A 10,472-nucleotide genomic window follows, 5' to 3' on the forward strand; every position below is an offset into this window, starting at 1 on the left:
GTCACTGAATGTGCAGAGACACAGTGTTTTCTCCAAGCTGGAAGAACTTTGGTAAGAGACACTAGGAGAACTGCCCTATGGCATAGAAGCTGGGACAAGTCTCCTGGGGACAGTCACTTGAGGTCAAATTGCTGCTCCAAATCAGAGGAAGAAGAGTTTGAACCAGGTCCCTCACATGCTAGTTGAGTGTCTTACTCATGGAGCTATTAAATATCAGGGAATCTGACCTCTCCCTTGAGTGCCTAAGCCTTATCAGCTATGCTCACTTTTGGGTCCTTCCCCCCACAGCTTGCATCACTGAGTTGCACATTGGCTGTAAAGAGAGGCTCAGGCAGGGACTATCTCCAGGCAGAGGCCATGAGGACACTCAGGGCTGGAGCACAGGCCTAGGTTTGTATGTGGAGGGGCCTGAAGAAGGTCAAGCACTGAAGCTGTTGCAGAAGGCTAAGCCAGTATTTCTGTAACAGCCTGTTGCAACAAATGAGGTCAGCACTCACATCCAGGCTCAATCTTCCTAAGCACGGCATGCATCCTGTGTGCTTGTGCTGCATTCAGGCTACAGCTAAGCTAAAGCAACAGTACTTTAGCTTAGGAAAATGTGTTGGTCATGGAGCTCGGTATGCTTACTTCAGATCAAGAACTCCTCTGTGGCAAGCAATTCATTGAACATTTAAGCTGCTTTCAGTCCCTTTAGTACTAACAGAAAAATGCAAAAGGTCCTTAGTATGGACCTGGATCTGATTACATGAACACTTAGACACCCCTTCAGAGTACTAGGCATGCTTCGCACCTACCAAAAGCTCAGTTTTACAGGACTCAGGACCTGCTCAGCACTGCAAACCTGCAATGTATGAAAAGCTATGACCACACGTTCTCTTCTGATCATAGCTGATTTCATATCAGCTCACCCCTGACTGTTTTCCAAAGTGCTGATTGCCCAAGGTTACCCTCTCCTGAAATCTGTTGGCAGTGCTCCTCGTGCGAGCACTGAGTTACAACGAGGGATGATATGAGTGCTCCTTGTCTGCTTCTGTCTGTGGTAGCTGGCTGAGTTACAATCACCATGGAAGTTATCATCAGCCACCGAAAATGAGAACACCCTCGCTGAACTATTTACAGAGTAAAAATCCCAAGGTTCCCCAAGTGCCACAGAGAGATGCCTTTTCCTCAGTACAGTTTCAAACCGTGATGAAATCCTGTGCGGAAGTACTAGGGTTACCAGTACACAATGAAAACAGTGAATCCAGAGTATTCCTTTTAAAAGACTGAATTGCTTTCTTGTGGCAAAAAGCAATTCTTTCAACTCTTACTGAATGATTATTCCAAATTACATGGCTAGCCAATGAATGATACAGCACAGAGCTGTTGTTAGTTCTTCCACGTATTGTTTACTTTTTGAGGAACTACTTGTTTTCTAAAGGAAAGTACATCATCCCAGAAAGCAAGTCATAGTTTATAAACAGTGCCACAGACAGCATAGAAAGTTCTGCTGAACTATCACATGGCAAATCATGCAAATCCCCGTGTAGAGCTGAATGAACACCTCTCACAGATTTCTGTTTTGCACTTGCTTCTGCTTTTGTGAAATGAGAGCAAATTTTCCCTCAGGGAACACATTTGCAGACAAGGGTAGCAGCAAACTAAAGAAATACAGTTTGTGTAACCTTTGAGATACTGTAAGAAAAGGCAAAAAGAAAAAGACCTGATTTGGAAAAAGTGAAATGCTGAAATGCGATTATACACTTTTTGACATAATAAACCTTCAACATCTTTCATTTCTCAATATTTTTAACTCTCCAGGGACTAAATCGTGACTCTTGTCTTACATTATAGGGATTGCTCATAGATACAGAAGGTATAAACTAAAAGTAACAGAAAAAAAAAAAACAAAACCTAGGGGAGAGATGAAGAAAACAGGGATACAGTGTGGAGTAATAAACTGGGGAAAAAAGTAAATGATACAGGTGTATTGAAATTGATGAAGAAGTGGATGTACAAGTACTTCAGAGAGAGTACAGAAGTTGAAATATCAAGTACGGTGCACTTGATGTTTTTTAGGGTCATTGCTGGGGGCTGGAACTCACTGTGGATTTTTTTGTAAAATACTGCGCTTACTGTGAAATAATTCTATCAGAAAAAAACCTGTGCTAACTGAAATATCACTGTAGAATAGACTTTTAAAAGAAGCTGTATGTGGAAACTGATAAATTATTAAATTATTACATTAGAACAAATCTTTTTATAATGCATATAAATTAGTTAGTCATAAGAAAAAAAGACATTAAATAGAAGAAGCTGTATCTCTTGTAGTGCCTGTGGTTGGTCCTAATGTATCTAACTCTAACATGACAGTAAAACTATATACAGAGGGGTCCTTGTTTCTAGTATTATTGGTCACTTCACATGATAAAATAAAATGCCATGAAATTTGATAGTTATAGTCAAGGGTTTTGCTGTGGTCTCATAAGGATGTAAGTCATATATTGCCTAAAGGCTGCCCAACTTTCTCATAGTTACCTTATACATGCGAGGAGGAAGCTCACTCCCTTAAACAACTCTGGTTCTTTGACCTTCACAGGCTTAATGGTTTGGAGTTCGATTTGATTTGGTTTGTTTTTTTCACTGTAGCAGGGTGTACTAGCCACTGCCAGAACTCTCTGTAACTGCTAAAAATGCCCACAGTAGCACCCTCAGCACAGACAGGATATATATTCAGCCCCAGAACTGGGCAGGAAATGGTTCTGAGCCATATGAAAAAACAGGATCCCAAATAGGGAGGAAAAGACAATAACCCATTATCACGGACTGTAATCCCTCCCTCCCCTTTTCCCCCCTAAAAAACACAGATGGAGCAAATCCAAACATTCCATTTAGATCATCTGCAATTGTTTTGGTTTGATTTTTACCACTTCACTATGTCTTTACTAGCATTAATTCTCATTTTGCAATTAAAAATGATAAAGCTCAAATCTTGCATTTTTAGAATTTTAGATTCTGCAGTTCTACAATTTTAGAACTTTTTGCCCCATACTCTTTGAGTTGAAACATTTGCTAAGACTAACCCTTTGAGAGGAGCAATTTAATTTTCAATGAATTGGCAGTTACCAATTTAATCTCTGACCTTGCCCTTTAAAAAAAAGTTCTCAGCAGCTCTAGTCAGAGTATGACCTGGCACAGGAGAGCTAGTTCCTTCCTCCCTTGCAGCCTGATTTCTCAGAAGACGGTGAACCTTCAATAAGCACAGACACGGATATAGACTACTTGCTCTTCTCAATACATTTTTCTAAAACTTTTTTTTTTTCAGCAACATGGACAACACTTTTGCCTGAAGGCAGGTGCCTTGGCATCACATAGCAGTGCAGAATACGGGTGGAAAGAACTACAGCTACCTAACTTCAGTCAGCAAAAAAATTAAGGTTTTATATAACTTAGTGTCTCAAAATTATAGTTTGAAACACAGCACTTCAAGTGGCTGGCATTCAAAGAATGATCAGCTGCATAGCAAAAGGTGTCTGAAGAGTGTCAAAATAGGGATATGAACAAGCTCTATTAAGTAAATTTGTAAGAAAGGGTGCATATTTAAAACTTTTTTGTAACAATCATTTTCTCTCTTTACTCCTGTTCTGCTTCCTCTGTAGCTTTGGCTCAGGGCTAGAGCTGAGTGCAGGAAAGAGGAAAGGGAAGGATATTCAGCTGAAAATCTTCGAATTTGGGTCCATGGCTGCAGTATCTCGTGTTATCCCTGCATGTTCCCAGATAAAGTTTTTCAGGACAGTCTGCCAGGGACTGACACCCATTCTGTCCCAGAGGGTATCTGAAAGAGTTTGTACTGATGGGATTCTAAGATGCTCAAATCCTGTTTACTACCATCACCAAAGCAAACTGTTGGTCAGAAGATCGTGCTGGATAGTAATATTGCTGCAATCCTTGGGCATGAAGGACCCCATCTACTGACCTGAACTGCTGTCTAGGTTTGCAGCTTGCTGGGGGTTCAGATCTGGGATATTGTGGTGAGACTGATGTGGCTTGTCCAGCCCTCAGCCTGTTAACCCTTGCTGCTCTTCGAGGTGGACACCAATGCTGCTACCAGGGGAGACCTGGAGTGTACTGAGCATGACTACATGACTCTGGGTGAGGGCATGGAGGCCCAAATGGTTTTGTCCTTGATCCTGTAGGTGAGGGGGAAGAGCTTGGCAAGGAGTGGATGGATCCTTTTGATCAACATCTGGTTGCACAGCTGGTGTCAATGACAGGGATTTGGTTTTTATGACCATGAGTCCTTTGTGAGGATCAAAGACTCTTGGGAAGAGATGGGTTCCCACTTGACTAAGCAGGGCAAAAACATCTTTGCCAACAGGCTGGCCAACCTGGTAAAGAGACATTGAAACTGGGACTGGTGGGAGAGGAAAATGACAACCCACAGTCAAATGAGGAAGTGGTGGACTGGGTTGGCAAGCAAAAGATGCAGGGTGGACAAGAGAGACCTTGAAACCAGCAGTACAGGAGTGAAGGGGACCTCAAGCATATACACTCAAATAAGGAAATGCCAAGAGAACAACATTATGAGGGAAGCTCTCACACTTTTCCTGGGAAATCAGCACAACTGTGTGCCCCTCTGAAATGCCTGTACACTAACACATGCAGCATGGGAAGCAAAAAGGAATTTGATATTGTGTGCTCTGTGTGTGTGCTGTTGCCACAATCTCATTGGGGTCGCAGAGACACAGTGGAGTAGCTCACGTGGCTGGACTGCTGCCATGGAGGGATCCAGGTGCATCGGGTGTCCTTCAAGGGAGGGAGAGGGAATTGCCCTTTATGTGAGAGCAGCAGGAATGTGTGGGGCTCTCCCTAGAGATGGATGATAAGCAAGTGGAGAGTTTACCAGTTAGGATTTGAGGGCAAACCAACAAGGGCAACATTGTGGGTGTTTGCTGTATACCACCTGATTAGGAAGAAGTAGATGAGGTACCTTCTTCAAACAACTGGAAGAAACCTCATGTTCACAGGCCCTGGTCCTCAACGGGAACTTCAAACACCCTGATGTCTGCTGGAGGGACAGCACAGCAAGGCACAAGCAGTCCAGGAGGTTTCTGGATTGCATTGATGGTTACTTCCTGACACAGATGATCAAGGAGCCAGTGACGGGAGATACTCTGCTGGACCTCATACTTACAAACAAAGAACTGGGCAGGGGTGTGAAGCAACCTTTTGGAGCAACCTTGGCTGCAGTGACTGTAAAATGGTGGAATTCGGGATACTAAAGGGAGCAAGGCAAAATCAGGTTCACAACCCTGAATTGCAGGGCAGCAGACTTTGGCCTGCTCAGGGACCTATTTAGGGGAATCCCATAGGAGATGGACCTGCAGAGAAGAGGGGTCCAGGCAAGTTTGCTGATTTTTCAAGGACCACCTCCTCCAAGCTCAAGAGCAGTCCATCCTGATTTGCAGGAAGTCAGGCAAAGGTGGCAGGAGGTCTGCATGGATGGACAAGGAGCTCCTGACAAAACTCTGACATAAAAAGGAAGCGTAACAAGAGGTGGCAGTAGGGAGAGGTGACCTGTGAGGAATATAGAAACACTGTCCAAGCATGCAGGAATAGCATTAGAAAAGCCAAAGCCCACCAGGATTTGAATGTGTTAAGGGATATGAAGGGCCACCAGAAGGACTTCTACAAGTATCTGAGCAGGAAGGGCCCAGTGCTGAACGGGACCAGGAAACTGTAACAAATGACACAGAAGTGGCCAAGATACTCAATGCCTTCTTCGCCTCAATTTTCACAGATAAGATTTGCCTTCAGGAATTTCAGGTCACTGAAAACAGGGGGAAGGTTTGGAGCAAGGAATACTTATCCTTGGTGGAGGAGGATTGGAGCAAGGAATACTTATCCTTGGTGGAGGAGGATTGGGTTAGGGAACATTTAAACCAATTGGACACACAGAAGTCCGTGGGACCTGATGGGATGAAGCCATGAGCATTGAGGGAGCAGCTAATGTCATTGCAAGGCCACTCTCAATTGTCTTTGAAGGGTCTTGGCAGCCAGGGGAGGTCACTGAGGACTGGAAGAAAGCAAATATCACTCATCTTCAGGAAGGGCAAGGAGGAAGATGCAGGGAACTATAGGCTGGTCAGTCTTACCTTGATCCCCAGGAAAGTGATAGAGCAAATCCTCCTGGAAACAATTTCCAAACACATGCAAGACAGGAAGGTGACTGGAAGAAGTCAGCGTGGATTTACAAAGGGGAGATTGTGCCTGACCCTCCCAGTAGCCTTCTACGATGAAATGACTGGCCTGGAGGATGAAGAGACAGCAGTGGATGTTTATTTTTACTTATGTTGAAAGCACGCTTTCAACACTGTCTCCCATAACATCCTCACAGACAAACTGATGACTAAATAAGTGGGCAGTGAGGTGGACTGAAAACTGGCTGTATGACTGGGCCTAGCGGGTTGTGATTGGCAGCACAAAGTCCAGCTGGAGGCTAGTCACTGGTGGTGTACCCCAGGGGTCAATACTGGGGACAGTACTGTTTAACATCTTCATTAATGACCTGGATGGTAGGACAGCATGCACCCTCAGCAAGTTTGCAAAACTAGATACAAAACTGGGAGGACTGGCTGATATAGCAGGTGGTTGCACTGCCATTCGGAGAGACCTCCAGCGGGTGGAGAAGTAGGCTGACAGGAACCTCATGAAATTCAACAAAGGGAGATGGAAAGTCCTGCCTCTGAGGAGGAACAACCCCAGGCACCAGGACAAGGCTGGAAAGCAGATTTGCAGAAAAGGACCTGTGGGTTCCAGTGAATACCAAGTGGAACATGAGCCAGCAATGTGCTCTTGCCACAAAGAAGACCAACAGCCTCCTGGGTTGCATCAGGTTGAGGGAGGAGATCCTTCCCCTCTGCTCTACCCTGGGGAGACTTATCTGGAGTGCTGGGTCCAGTCCTGGGCTCTCCAGTAAAAGAGAGATGTGGACATACATATCGGGCCTGGAAAAGAGCCATGAAGATGGTTAGGGACTGGCACATCTCTCATATGAGGAGAGGCTAAGAGAGCCAGGACTGTTTAGTCTTGAGAAGAGAAGGCTCAGGGGGATCTTATCAATGTTTATGAACACCTGCTGGGGGTAGTAAAGAAGACAGAGCCAGACTTCTCAGCGGTGCCCAGCAAAAAGACAAGGGACAATAGGCACAAATCAAAATATGGGAAATTCCATTTAAATATATGAAAAAATTCTTCACTCTGAGGTTGATGAAATACTGGCACAGTTTGCCCAGAGGGATTGTGGAGTCTCCGTCCTTGGAGATATTCAAACCCCAATTGGACATGGCACTCAGCAACCAACTCTAGCTGTTCCTGCTTTGAGCAGGGTTTGGACTAGGTGATCTCCAGAGGTCCATTCCAGCCTCAACTATTATGTGATTCTGTGGTATTTACTTAAAAGCCTTGTTGACATTTGATGTTTGGGGATGTGAGATTTAAAAGCTGTGAAAAAATCTCAGCTAAATTTTTCATAATGAAAAATGCTGTGTAATACTATTAATTTAAAACCACTGCAACAGTAGCACAGCATGTCTAACGTACACAGCACTTGCATGTCTGTCTGTTTAATTCCAAAATGTCCATGTAGAAGGCAGATCGAAATTGTTCTCCATGGTTTGCATGACAGATTTGCATGGGGAAAGAAAGCCTTCATACTTGGGGAACTAACTGAAAGTTGGCTATATTCTCTGCTGTTTATTAGGTCTCTTAATATAAAGCCATGCTGGGTCCTGGTTATAAATATAGCATTTTAGTGTTCTGCAGAAGAGCAGACTGCTTCTGCATCATTTAGTCTTATAATCTCTATGCATTTCAAATCATATCTGTAGCGTAATTTAGGCAGTTTTCTTATGAAATATAACAGTATTTAAAAGCTGAGGGTGCTGATAAAACTGCTTTGGAGTTTTTGCTTGTCATTTTGTTTTGTTGCTTTATTTTGATGCTTTTACTTTTCATCTTTCTCTGTCTTCCACTGCAATAAGCAGACATGCCATTCTTAAGAACTCTGTGGTATTGCTACGTTAGCTGAAAAAGGATGAAGCACAGAAACTAGGCAGAAAAATAAAGGGAAGGTGCAAAGGATGGGAGAAGAGCAGAGGAGAAGAAGTTTGGCAAGAGCTATGGGATTTGCTATGTGAAGTAACCAAAGCCTTTAACAATAAGGGGTGGAATTATTCCCACCTAACTTCAGATGTTCTCAGCTTCAATATCTCAGCTTTCCTGGGTTGCCTTAAGAGTGGAGAATGATAAGCTCTTGTGTAATTCACCTGAGCTGGTTTAGTTGTCTCCTTGAAGGTGGGATGACTTGTGCCCTAGAAATGCCTCTTTCTGTCTACTGACAATACAAGGCCTAGAGATGAGCTCAAATGTAAGTGTGTGCATTTACTGAATCAACTTAAATTCTCTAGCACTATTTTGAACACCTAAAGTGAAGAAAAGGAAGCCAGACAGCAGAAGTAGTCTGGGCAGCTTGTGCCTGCCAAAGCTGGTGGTGCCCCAGAGCACCTGGAACACAAATCGCCCAGTATATTTATTTTGCATGTTTAGTGCTGGTTTTCCTTTCTGTTTTCGACAATGGTGCCCGAGTCTGAAATGCAGAGAGTATATGTAGGGTCTGATTGTTTGGCTGGGGTTTGGGGCTGTAAGGATAACATCTCCTCCCGAGGTCACCTGGCTGCCCTCAGTGGCCACCTCAGTCCCTTCTTCCTCAGATGGTCTGGAATTACTTGCTAGGACTTGGTGGTGGCTGCAAAATTCCAGGCATGGTCAGGTGTGAAAATCTTATCATCAGATGTGTTGCTCCTTACCATTAGCGCAGCTCTGCTGTTTTGGGGCAGATGTGGTCCTTGTCCTCAGGATACCTTTTCTCATGAATTTGCTGTCCCAGGAAGCCACAATTCTCAGTATTATTGCAAATGTCGGAGGACGAAGCAGATGATCAAGATTCCTGAAAGGTCTAGATGATAGCCTAGAGCTGCTATAGTGAGTATGTGTCCCTCGGGTGAACAAATCTGCAGTGAGCTAGAAATATATTATAAAGTTATAAAGCAGCATTTAAGCTTCGAGGATTCATCCAAACAAGACACCATACAGGTGAAGAGGTAATCTGATCCAACAGTGAAGCTACGCAGAGAGAAAAGACAGAAAGCAGACTTATCCAAATGTGTATGTGTTACACAGACAACTTATTGAAAAAACATCACTTTGGAATAGCTTTTTTTCAGCTCCAAAGGAATAATTAATAGTGGATAAAATAACAAGGAACTCAGAAGAAGTGGTGAAAAGTGACTTTCTGCAAAATCCCTAAAGGGATTCTGAAAGAAACTTTCCCATTGTGTCAAAGGTCCAAGTACCAATTCTCTGCTTACTTCTTAATAGCTGATCAGCCAGTCATGAATTCACTGCTAATGCACAATGAAAAATAATATGATTTCAACATAAATAATTTATAAGCACCAGACATCACTGGCAATATAGAGGTAGTTAAAAATGATTCCTACCTTCAATTTAGGAAGGGACAGGTATAATGAAATTCGTTCTGTAAAAGTGAGATGTCCTCTGTAAATTCAGGATTATATAAGTGAATTTTGTGAAAAGTCTTCAGTAAATTCCAGAATTCATCAAGTTCTAGGGAAGTTTTGTTAGTTTTCATTCTATTAATCTGTTTATGAACTAAATTGTACCCTGGGGCTCTTGTGATTTCTCTACCAAGCCACTGTTACATTTTGGCTAGATATTATTTTTAAATTATCTGTAGCTGTCCAAGTAGTGCATTTCATATATCAATATATTAGGTACTATAAAATACTAATATATACATTTACTACTATAAATGACTACATTTTATCATGCTACCTAACAGTAAAACCTTTTTTTTATATTGTTCCCTATTAGATATCCAGACATTAATATCTGCATTAGAACTTTGCAATATTTAAAATATCTTACATGTTACAGAGCTGTTTATAACATTAAAGTGGAATTATTTGTATTAGACTGATAGTCATACAATAATTAAGTCATTTGTAAATGGGATATAAATTCACAGGCAAGTACTGCTCCAAATATTTATGAATGTCTAGCATGCTCAAAGCTCTAGTTTTTTCTAAATGGTAAAATAAGAGTTGATGAAATACTGCTTTGCAAATATATGCTCTTGACATTCAGTGAACTGGGGGAATCCTGCTTCATTAAATTAAGTCTGCTATTGCTTACTCCACAAATATCTAAATCTACAGCTATTCCTCCTGAATCCCACGAGGCAGACGGCAGTAGCCAGCCACCTGGATGCTTTTCAGTCTCATAGGATCTCATTAGCTGCTGAGTGTACCAGCCACATTTCTGCTCCTTCTGCCCATGTTCCTGCTCCTAAATAACCAGTCTGACCCCAGCCCTGCTGGGTCCTTGTCCAGAGCCAAAACCGGCAATACTGA

The sequence above is a fragment of the Ciconia boyciana genome, chromosome 1 (assembly GCF_034638445.1).
Source record: "Ciconia boyciana chromosome 1, ASM3463844v1, whole genome shotgun sequence".
NCBI lineage: Eukaryota > Metazoa > Chordata > Aves > Ciconiiformes > Ciconiidae > Ciconia > Ciconia boyciana.